Genomic DNA, 10759 nt, shown 5'->3' on the forward strand with positions numbered 1-10759 from the left:
CCACCACTGGACTACACTGGGATTTTAGTCAAATATTAAACTCATGTTTCCTCTTTTTCTGTTCTGAATTTCTATGTATGTATCAGAAGAGAAAATTTCACCCTTGTGTGGCCAAAGGACAGTAGGCAGTCATGGTCATTTCTTAAGTGTGTAAGAACTTCTTTTGGGGAGGGAGGGGAGGTTGAAAAAGAGCCTCACTGTATAGCTTCCCAACTGTTAGGATTACAAGTGTGTACCACGAAGCCCAGGTTTGCATAGGAGCCTGTAGTATAAAAGAGAGAGGGTGAGGTAGGGGATTTTCCATTTTGCCTCAGTTGAAACAGCAGTCACTGAGAAAATGCATAGCAACAGAAGGCTGTGGCCAGAAAGGAAACTTATAAACTGCTGGTGAGAATGAAAATGAGTCTAGCCACTATGGAAATCAGCATGCAAAAAAACTAAAGATAGACAGACTCACCATTCAAAACAGCTGTTCTATCCCTGGGCATGTGCCCACAGGGTTACAAGTCAGCCTAGCACACAGATCTTGCACAGCAGCCTCTCTTGCGGTGCTAGCCACCCTTGCCAAGTTATGGAATCAACCTGGGTGCCCACCTGCAGAGGACTGGAGGAAGAAAATGCAATAGACATGCACCAGGAAATTTTCTTTTCCAGATGTGCAAATTGAGCTAGTCTCAGAAGAACAAATATCAGGCTTTGTTTCATTTGTAGTTCTTTCAGAAGAAAAAGGGGAGGCTAGAGGGACATGGGAGGGATACACTCAAAGTATGTTAACTTTCTGTGTGAAAATGTCCTTATGTAACCCAATGCCATGTACACTATGCCAATGGAGAAAGAAAGAAAGAAAAGCTAAGTAAAGGAAGGCAGTCACTAAATAATAATAATAATAATAATAATAATAATAATAATAATAAAGAAAAGAAAAAGATGGTGCTGGAGAGACAGCTCAGTGGTTAGGAGCACCTGCTGCTGCCTCGGAGGACCCACACGGTGGCTCACAAACACCTCTAGCTTTAGTTCTAGGGGAGCAGATGCCCTCTTCTGACCTCAGATCTGAGTCAGAAATGTGACACATGAACATACACACAAACAAGACACTCATACATTTAAAATAAATAAATCTACGACAAGGTTTCATTAGGCAGCTCTGTCTGGCCTGGAACTTGCTAGGTTTACTTCCGGGCTAACCTTAAACTCACAGAGAGCTGCATGTCTGGAATTAAAGGCATTTGCTACCATGCCCAGTTAAAAAATAATTAAGAAAGCTCAGTGAGCCTCGAGTGGTGGCACACGCCTGTAATCCCAGCACTCAGGAGTCAGAGCCAATCTCTGTAAATTCAAGTTCAGGGCCAGCCTGGTCTACATAGTAGTGAGTTTCAGGACACCCAAGGCTACATAGAGAAACCCTGTTTCAAAAAAAGGAAAACAAACCCAAATTTCCTAAAGAAAGTTACAAAAGCCCGTCATGTTATCTGTCATACACTTGTAATCCTAGCCCTTGGGAAGTGGAGGTTGGAGGACCAAGAGTTCCTACAGAAGACTGATTTTAAAAGGAGAAAAACCATCAACAAATAAATACATTTATTCATAGGCCTCTTATTTGTGATTCATGAGTCACAGCAACACATCCTGTGAAAAGAAGTAAGTTTCAGATGGGCTGGGCAGAGGAAGTTTCCTCAAGGAAAAAGGGTCTGAAGAAGCAGAAACAGAATGAAAAAGCAGATTTGCTTGAGGGAGCTGGGGCTGCCGTTCAGCAGCAGCAGGTTAGTGGATAGGACTCTGATCTGAGTTCCGTCCCTGGCATCAACCAATCATAAATCAAAAGATTATTATTTAAATCTCAGGACTCTGGAGGCAGAGGCAGGTAGATTTCTGTTAGTTCCAAGCCAGCCCGGGCTGCATAGTGAGGCCAAAACCAAAACCAAACCAAACCAAACAAAAAAACCAATCGAACAACAACAAAACCCACAAAAATAAGTTAATTGGGCTTGTACAGATTATCCCGAAGGGGATTTCCTATTCATATCAGCTAAACTAGCCTACTTGGGGTTACAGCTATTTCTCTTTTATTATTGTTGTTGCTGCTATCATCATCATCATTATATTATCATCTGTGAACAGCTTGGTTTTGGCACCATAGTGTGGAAACTCAGCACGAGTGCCTTACTGTGGCTTAACTGTATGTCGCCAGCACAGGAGTTCAGTCCAAACCAACAGACTCCCATCAATTTTAACGCTTGAAAAGCGATTCACATTCCCTTCCGGGCGTAAGCTGTTTAAAGTTCAGTGAATGATGATGAGCGACTCTGATTTTCTTGGGAACTTGTTTTGACTTTGTAATTTTTTTTGTTTGTTTGTTTGTTTTCCTTTCTTTCACTTCCTCGACAAAACAATTTCAGAGTGGGCAGGGAGAGAGAGGAGGAAATTCACCTCAGCAGGGCATCTGCTAAGTGTGGCACGATTCCTGCTCGGGACTCTCAAAGCCCTTGCAGCGAAGAAAATAGCAGGTTGACCCAGTCCGACCGACGGAATGCCACAGTAGGAGGAATGGGTGGAGCCTGACATCCGGTAGGGACAGCTGGGGGGAAGCGGGTGGGGGAGGGGACGCCCAGGTGTGCGAGGGAAACCGAGGTGAAGCCCGGAGTTGAGGTCCGCGTGGCCAACCTGCAGGGTGGCTATGGGCCACACGAGGGCGCCCCACACTGCCACGTAAGGGCGGCTCTAAGGAGCTAGCTAGGTCGGAGGACAGACCTTGAGGGGGGGAGAGAGGGTGGGAAGGGACCGTCCTGGGTGCCCGGCGACAGGCCCCTCTCGTCGTGTTTCCTGAAGGTCGGCGTGAGGCCTCCCTGGACGCTAGCAACAGCCGGCGTTCACGTCCTGAGGAATTAATGCCTCTGTGGGTCAGATCCATCCGTGTGTGGGAGGGAGGATGTTTGCGGCTCCCTTGGGTGTGTTGTGTTGGGAATGACTGCCGTGCTGGGGTGCTAGGGTGGGAGTGTGGATTTCTTTGGGGATGTAGGTGGGAGGGAATGGACGGTTCTACTTCCCGAGGGCTGGTGCTGCTGTCTTGGAGGAGCAGCGCTTGAGGCAGGATGCAGCAGCGCCCAGTAGAATCAGGCCGGCTTCCCACCGGAGGAAGTCCCCTCTTGCACACAGGGGAAATGGACAGTTGCTTCAGCTTGCCACGCTGCTGGGGTAAATGCCTCCAGCAAAAGCTGCGATCCCGAACGGTGTCAAGGCCTGGAGCCTGTCCAGCCATGCAGCTCAAGGACCCGGTGTCACCAAGATTTGCCCAGGGGCACAGTGGAGATCTTGTGATTCAAGAAATAGCACTGGTCTTAGTTTAGATCAGGACATTTTTCCCCTGAAAGCTGCGTGGGGCGGTGGCTTGGAGCCCAGTTTGGGGGGGGGGTGAGAAGGATGAGGGGGGAGGGGCATGGGAGGGGCAGCTGGAGGCTTCTGCCCACTCTCACCTTTGACACCCAATCGCCACTTCACATGAATCAGCTCTGCAGCTGTACCCTGGCCTGGAGGCTCAGCCTGGGATTTGAAGGCATTAGAGTTGGTAGAAATTAACCCCAGGATGTGAGCTGCAGGCCAGTAGGCTGAGGCCCTTGACAGTATCACATAGCAAGGGGAAGAAAGGAAGTCCTGGGGACTGGGTGTGAGCAAGCCCCGGGATCCCACATGCTGAAACACGGGGAGAAAAACGGACTCTGTATTGCCCCAGCTGGCCAAAGAGCACCAGGTCCGTGTGAAGCCAGGGCTCTTGAGAACTTGGTTCCTCTCTGCTTGTCTGGATAGCCTGCCCACTCAGCCCCTTCACTCACCAGGCCGGCCCAGGCAGCTGCAATTCCTAAGCCAAACGAACTGACACAAGTGTGAGAGGAAAAACTGCTGACTGAGGCTGGCTCTAGGGGGAAGGAGGACTGTACTGAGCAGGGATCCTGGGCACAAGGTCATCCGGAAGCACTCATCAGCACTCACCAGCGTCAGGCGTGATGGGGTTGCGATTTCAGGTCAGAAAACTGACCTGAGTACTCAGTCATAGGAGGCCCTGGCAACATTGTTCAAAGCCTCAATACTGAAAAAGTTCCTCTCAGCCTAGGTACAAAGAGTCACATGATCTTGATCACCAAGAATGGCCTAACCCAACTCAACCTCAGTTTCACCGGCTGTAAAAGCAACTGCCCTGCAGCTGTTTTGAAGATTTAGGAAAACGGAGAGTAAAAGCATGCTGTCGGGGCATGGTGGCTCACACCTGTAATCCTAGCACCGTGAGAGGGTAAGGCACTTTGAGAAGGTAAGGTAGGAGAACCAATGTGAGTTCAAGACCAGCCTCAACTATAGAGTTCCTTCCAGGTTAGCCTGAGCTAAGGTAAGACTGCAAAAACAAAACAACAAAAATTCTGTTAGTTATTGTCTTTCAAATGGCCAGACCTCCTAGGATGGATGGGCCTTCCCTCTTTTCTAAAAAGTTGGCCTGGTCTCCACAGAAAGCAACCCTACAATTTGTCTGCACAAGTGTGATAATATTAATTTGGGTGTGATGGTGCACACCCAAAGTACCTGCCGCTCAAGAGGTAGAAACAAGAGCCCAGAAGTTTTAAGGCAACTACACAACATCTGGAGACGCTGAAGGAAAGAAGAGAAGGAAAAAGAAAATTTAAAAAACAAAAGCAAGCAAGTTGTGATGTCATGTGCCTATAATCCCAACACTCCTGAGACTGAGGCAGGGGAACATCTAATTTAAGAGAAGCCTGGGCTATACACGTCAGATCCTACTTCAAAAAACAAATAAGCAGGGCTGGAGAGATGACCCAGTGGTTAAGAGCTCTGTCTGTTCTTCCAAAGGACCTGGGTTCAATTCCCAGCAACCACATGGCAGCTCACAACTGTCCGTAACACCAGTTCCAAGGGATCTGCCACCTTTACATTAATACATATAAAATGAAATTAAATTGAAAACAAATGGCAGAGAAATGACTCAGCAGGTAAATGAGCAGGTAAATGCCCTTGATGACAAGCCAACCGAAGTTTGATTACCCAGACACATGTGGCAGAGAAAGAAAACTAACATCAGAATGTCCTCTGATCTCCATAGAGGCGCACACACACACTTGAGTGCACACATGCATACAAACACATGTAAATAAATATAATTAATTTAATTATAAATAAAATATTGGCCTGGTGGGAGGCTAGTAATAGGAGTGGAAGTTGAAAGGCAGCTGGATGGCAATGAGTTCAGTTCAGCCTGAGTAACTTAGCAACCACATTATCTAACAAAAAAAAAATAATAATAATAACTTAAAAACAGATGATTTTTTTAATTTTAATTTATGTATATGTCTGTTGGGGGTTATCTATGGATGTCAAAAGAGGGCATGGGACCTGGAACTGGAGTGACAGTGATTGTGAGCTGAATACCGGTGCCAGGAACTGAATTTAGGTTTTCTGGGAGAACGGCAAGCAATCTTCACCACTGAGCCAGCGCTACAGCTCCTCAGAAATGAAAATAAAAACCTGGTGGTAGCACAGGCCTTGAGTCCCAGCACTCGGGAGGCAGAGGCAGACAGATATCTGTGAGTTCGAGGCTGGCCTGCTCTACAAAGTGGGTTCCAGGGCAGCCAAGCCTACACAGAGACACCCTGTCTCAAAAACACAAAACAAACTTAATAATGACAACAACCAAAAGAACCTCCACGTAAAGGGGATACATTTTTAGTTCACGGTACCTTGGCTGGAAGTGCAGCTTTGTGGGAGAGGCACAGGCTTTGGGTTCAATTCCAGCAATAAAATTAAAAGTTAAAAAAAAAAAGTTATTGCGTCACCCTGGCAGCGATAGGCTCTTGTCATGTTGACAGGAGAACCTCTGGAAGACTGCCCAGGTTGGTAGGACTGGATTTATTGACTAGAGGCTGAGTCCAGGAGGCAAAGGGTCATGTGGGATGTCCCTCTTCTGGATCTAAGAAGAAGGGAACCACAGGACATCAGGCCTTCTGGTTAGGAAGAGGCTGAGGACTTCCTGCTACAGTCTAAGGCCTTGAGGTGACCCTCTTAATATTTCCATCATGGCCTCGAAAGGTCTAGGATCTTTTAAGAAAGAGGGGCCTGGCTATGGGAAGGGTTTGTTTGTAGCTGTCTTCTCCCCTGCTAACCCCATCCTCCCGTCTTTGCTTCAGCTTCTGCTCAGCAGAACTCCACTAGGTGAATCTGGAGAGAAGCCTCCCAAGCTAGCCTAGCACAGAATGGGTACTTACTAATGGTTGGTGGAACTAAATTGCGTGGAGGTCAGAAAGGGGAGGGGAGGAGAGGGGAGGGGCTGTCTATGAGTCCAGGAAAGGGAGATGTGAGTGGGTGCCTCCCTAGGCTCAAGTGCCAGGAGTAGATGAGGGCCCCACCCTATCAGGCAGCACTTGCTGCCGAAACTAGCAGGCACCCTGGGTTCCTCCCAGCCCCCACCCCCCACGCCTGCTGCTCAGCCTCTTCTTAACCTCCTTAGGCTCAGTCTGCCTTCCTCTTCACCCCCACCCTCCTCTAGACTGCATTTATTTCCAGACCAGATGGCCCAATTTTAAATGAAATCTTGCATGCAGTCCTGCCTTCTTCCAGTCTGGTGCACAAACTACATCAAACTACATCAAAGTGATATGGTTGAAAACAGAACAATGGTGTTCTCCCCTAAACCCCCCCAGGTTAAAGGCCTCCCATGGCTCTTCATTGCGTATCAGCTAAAGCCCAGATTCTCCAGAATGACCTGATATGCCCCATTTGGTCACCCTTCCCCTGCTTTCCTCTCTGGCCTCATCTTGTACCCACTCCCCTCACCTGTCACACTAGCACCCCCTTAGATTGACCTGTCCGCTCCTGACAAACGCTAGACCTCCCATCTTCCAGCACCTGCGTACATGAATGAAGGTGGAGATGTGTATTTTCATGTTGGCCGTATTAAGAGGTCCCTTCTTCAGGAAGGCTATCATTGGCCTGCTCACCTGTCCCATTTGAGACAGGCCAGGGAGTCCCCTTTTCAGGCTTTCACGACAGCACCCTTACACTCACCGATTTACTTTAGGCTCTGCCTGTCCCCCTTTAGTCTGTATGCTGTTCCAAGGTATGGCTTTGTCTTGTGTGCTTTTGAACCCCCCCTGGGCTCAGCACAGCTCACACGGGCAGATATGGAGCAGTAACAGCAGGGATAGGATGGGAGCCCACACTTACTCAGAGACTGTGGTTGAGGGCCAGGAACTGTTCAGGGAGCCCTCCGGGCACAACACGGTCCACAGAGGGCTGAGGAGCAGACCCAGCCCACCCCCAGTTTCCTGTCTGTCCCTGGCAGAAGGCTCTTGAAAAGCAGCACTTCCCAGGCACTGCCTTAGGCAGGGCCCTGCAGGTAGGGTCAAGGCTGGGACCCTCCCATGGAATCTGGAAGGAGGAAGAGGGACAGGGCCAGCCCTCCCGCTGCTGTGGCTGCTTCTCTGGCAAGCTGCGCCATGCACATTGAGTCCACACCTGAAGCGGGGTCTGGTACCCAGTTACCACCCCTGGGAGCCAGAGGACAGTGGGCAGCTGCTAGGAAATGACACTGTCTTCTGGAGCAAGGCCAGATGGGTGGAGCCTGCACCTCAGCAGGCCTCCAGGCAGCTTTGGGCACTCAGCAGCAGCTGACCCTCTGGACCCAGCCCTGCCTCTGCCTCCAGCCCCACCTCTGTCTCCAATCACCTTTCAGTGCAAAACTCCTCCAGGGGCTGCAGTGCACTGAGCCCTGCTGAGTCACTCAGCTGCTGTAACCTTCATCGTACAGGCAGAGCCACGAGGCCAGTGAGTGAAGGGCTTGACCTCGGGCTTTCCTGACCTCATGGGGGGCCTAGTCCATCTTCTCACTGTATTGTGGGCCATGAGATACTGGATGCCAGGTGACAGAAACGTTACAGTTATGGAGGGCTCCTGGGCAGAGGGCTGGGCTGACTCAGTGAAGGTGAGTACCCAAAGGACTTAGCATTTTCTGGGGTGAGCCTCAGCTCAGTATCCTGGGATAGTCTCTAGGCTGGCCTGACCCAGAATGGGATGTGTGGGGTGCCTGGGAGAGCCAGGCTGACTGGTCCTGACGTCATGCTCATGGGAGAAATACCCCTTTGTTGTTCATCTCATTATAGTTGCTTAATTACAGTGACCCAATCTTTGTACCATGGATGCCTTGAACACGCAGCTTAGACCTTGAAAAGACCCAGGGAGACAACTACAAATATCAGAAGGATGAACCCAACAATGGAGAGTGTGTTCCTCAGCCAGAGGCCTCGTGCTCTAAAGCAGCCGAAACAGAAAACTGAAGGTCAATGTGGCTGGAACAAAGTATAAACTCAGTCTCTGGGAGGAAAACAAATCTGATGAAAACTCATGGGCTGGTGAGACACTTGGTGGGTGAAGGGCCTGTCTTGCAAACATGAGGACCTGAGTTCAGTTCTCCACACCCGAGTAAGAAGCCATCGAGGGGGACCACATCTGTTAAGCTGGGTGCTGGGAGGGAAGCAGAGGCAGGTAGATCTCTAGAGCTCAAAGGCCAGGCAATCTGACCCATCTGTGAGCTAGAGAGAAGGGAGAAGAGGGAGGGAGACAGAAACCAAGTAAATAAACCTAGGCCCTCTGCACATATGTAACAGTTGTGTGTGCGGCTCCATCTTCATGGGGGATGCCTAACAGCAGAAGTAGGGGCTGTCTCTAACCCTTGCCTGCCTTTGGGACCCTTTCCCCAAGCTGGATTGCCTAGTAGCCTCAATAGAAGATGTACAACTTAATGGGCCAAGGCTGGCATAGGAGGCCTTCCCCCTCTCCGCCTCCACCCACCACCACCCTCCACCACCCCCCCCCCCTTTTTTTTTTTTTGGACAGGGTTTCTCTGTGTGGCTCTGACTATCTGACTACCCTGGAACTTGCTCTATAGACCAGGCAGGCCTCGAACTCATAGATAACTGCTTGGCCCTGCCTCCCAAGGGCTGGGATCAAAGGCATGCACTACCACCGACTTGAGGCCTCACCTTTTCTGAAGAGAAAGAGAGGAGGAGTGGATGGGAGCAGGAGAGGAAAGGAGTGGGAGGAGAGGAGGGAGGGGAAACTGTGGTCAGTGTGTAAAGTAGATAAAATAATTAATTCAAAAACTTTAAAGCTGGCAGTGATGGTGCATGCCTTTAATCCCAGCACAGGGAGGCAGAGGCAGGTAGATCTCTGTGAGTTGAAGGCCAGCCTAGTCCACAAAGAGAAAACCAGGGCTAACCCAGGGAAACCCTGTGTGTGCATGTGTGTGTATGTTGAGGGGGAGGTTGGGGGGTGGAGGGTAAACCTCAAAGAGACTGTAGGTTACAAAATTCTCATTTTGATCTGCTTACTTTTATTTTACCATTATTATTTGTGTGTGGAACATGGATGTACATGTGTGTGCAGGTACACATGATCACATGTACATGTGGCAGTGAGAAGGCAATATCCAGCGTCTTCAATATCTCTCCCCACTTCTTTTGGACACAGGGTCTGAGCCTGGAGTTCACTGATTCATCAAGACCAGCTGACCAGCAAGCTTCAGCAATTCTCCTGCTTTCACCTCCCTAGTGCTGGGATGACAGGCATGTGCTGTCAAGTCCTGCTTTTTACTTGGATGGAGCAAGCCCAGGGCACCTTACCAACGGAGCCATCCCTCTAGCCTCCCAATTTATGTATTATTATTATTATTATTATGATTATTATTATTATTATTAATGCAGGCTCTCAGCTATCAGATACTGACCTTGAACTTGCTCTGCCGCTGAGGTTGACCTTGATGCCCCTGCCTCTCTCTACCTATGGGTCTTGACCCCTTAGGGGTGGAATATCAGAGATCCTGCAGATCAGATATTTACATTACGATTCATCCCAACAGCAAAACTACAGTTATGAAGTAGCCATGAAATAGTTTTATGGGGGGCAGGGCTCATTGCAACATGAGGAGGGTCATGGCAACATGTATTAAAGGGTCTTAGCATTACGGAAGGCCGAGAACACTGCCCTCGAGTGTTGCCATCACAAGTGCCACACCTGGTTTACGTGGTCCTGGAGAAGAAGCCCAGGCATTCCTGGACACTAGTTAAACTCTCTACCAACTGAGCTACCTCTCAGTCCCCTAATTCCAATTTTGACATTAAGACTTTAAAAACCAAGCTGGGGCTAGAGAGGGCCTCAGAAGTTAAGAGTACTAGCTGCTATTCCAGAGGACCTGGGTTCAATTCCCAGCATCCACATGGCAGCTCACAACTGTCTGTAACCCCAGTTCCAGGGGATCTGATACCCTTACACCAATGCATATAAAATAAAATTTAAATAAATTATTTTTAAAAAATAAAAATGAAAACCACACAGGGCTTAGTGGCAAATACTTTTAATCCCAACACGGGTGGTTAAGGCAGGTGGATCTCTGTAAATTCAAGGCCAGCCTGGTCTCCATAAAGAGCTCCAGGCCAGGCTAGCCAGACTACACACTAAGACTCTGTCTCAAAATAACAAGCCTGTGGCTTATCTTTTCAAACCACCAGGCTGTCACAGGGTTAGTAGCTGATCAGGAGTGCCACGTGAAGCTCTCTCTCTTCCTCATGCAGATCCAAGCCAGCTTGGGTCACAGCCACCGTGCTGCTGCCCAGCCATCGGAGGCACCTCACTAGCCCTCTGCTGAGAATGTGTCTGTGGAGCCCTGGTGCTTCTCAGAACACAGCCTTCCACAGAGAAATGCATCCCT

General features: G+C 49.1%; 1 long non-coding RNA gene across 2 annotated transcripts; it reads left to right on the forward strand.

Annotated features, from left to right (window-relative positions):
• The first annotated feature begins 2438 nt into the window (after positions 1-2438).
• Positions 2439-10382, forward strand: LOC132657069 (uncharacterized). Of its 2 annotated transcripts, none has more exons than XR_009594913.1 (3): positions 2439-2568; positions 8171-8405; positions 9523-10382. It is a non-coding gene; the product is annotated as an uncharacterized LOC132657069 (long non-coding RNA). The 2 variants fall into 2 exon arrangements; XR_009594912.1 differs by lacking the exon at positions 2439-2568 and adding an exon at positions 7735-7821.
• Positions 10383-10759: the final 377 nt, after the last annotated feature.

The sequence above is a fragment of the Meriones unguiculatus genome, chromosome 10 (assembly GCF_030254825.1).
Source record: "Meriones unguiculatus strain TT.TT164.6M chromosome 10, Bangor_MerUng_6.1, whole genome shotgun sequence".
NCBI classification, from domain to species: domain Eukaryota; kingdom Metazoa; phylum Chordata; class Mammalia; order Rodentia; family Muridae; genus Meriones; species Meriones unguiculatus.